The sequence below is a fragment of the Opisthorchis viverrini genome (genome assembly GCF_000715545.1).
Source record: "Opisthorchis viverrini unplaced genomic scaffold opera_v5_35, whole genome shotgun sequence".
Lineage (NCBI taxonomy): Eukaryota > Metazoa > Platyhelminthes > Trematoda > Opisthorchiida > Opisthorchiidae > Opisthorchis > Opisthorchis viverrini.
In genome coordinates, this window is record NW_008751691.1 from 2362067 (window position 1) to 2362586 (window position 520).

The following is a 520-nucleotide window of genomic DNA, read 5'->3' on the forward strand; positions in this document are numbered from 1 at the left end:
GGACAGCTCGTTGGACAAGGTAATTTCGGAGCAACACCCTTGGTTAGCATGTCGCCGATAGGGTGCTCCCCAGCGAGTGACCCATTCGGTCAGCAGCGTTTGGGCCACTGTTCAGGTACCACATTTCGGGTATAGTCCAGCGCCACTTGGTGAAACAGCCGACGATCACCACGATATCTACGTTACCTCGAATAGTTCCACACAACGACCCGATAATATCCAAACTGATATTTTCAATCGGAAATTTTTCTTTTATCGTCTGCAATGGTGCTGGGGCTGCGAATCTCCAGTTCTCCACTCTACGTGCAAGATTGGCAGAACGAAGCTATATCATGCAGCATATTGGTTTTGCAAAACCGATAAGTGTTGATTTACATTTTGTTCTGTACTGAATGACCTAGTACTTCAAGTAAGCACTACAAAACTGCTACGAAGGCAGTGGTGGGCACCACAATAATTACACAGTCTTACATCTTTCTCACTCGTATACTTTTCTCTCTTCTTTATCTGCTCTCTATCA